Consider the following 549-nt stretch of genomic DNA (forward strand, 5'->3'; position numbering starts at 1 on the left):
AAGTTCTACGATTACATAAGTCTTGTAGATACTTACCTAACATAGTATCTAGCATTCACATTGTATAACATTCAAAATTCTACTATATGCACAATTTTTGTGCAACATAGAAAAGTAAGCTTGTTCGTGATATAGCCATAGAAAAATTATTGTACTTACCAAAGTTCCGCTAACAACGCGTCCTTTGTCTCACTTGACGCTTCCCGACTCCAAGCGTTAATTAATCCTATTGCATAAATTTTCGATCATTAGATTCAAAATCTAAGATCAATAACTAAATTGAAATTTACTTCAGAAAGGTCTACAATCCTTATGTTTGGTATTCAATCCCAAAATATTTCCTATCTCAAGAATTTTGCACTACAACCGTGCAAGTTACTCAGTCATAGGCCTAATTTTCAGTTTTGGTCCAAAACTGTGAATTCTCGTTGTGTTCGATTTCTAAGCATCACCGATTATCGAAACACTTTTCTTTTCACACTTTAATCCCTTATTCCTCTTAAAATCCAGTTTTAGTTCAAATTACTCAAACTAAATTTCGGCAGAGTT

This window comes from Morus notabilis, unplaced genomic scaffold (genome assembly GCF_000414095.1).
Source record: "Morus notabilis unplaced genomic scaffold, ASM41409v2 Scaffold402, whole genome shotgun sequence".
NCBI lineage: Eukaryota > Viridiplantae > Streptophyta > Magnoliopsida > Rosales > Moraceae > Morus > Morus notabilis.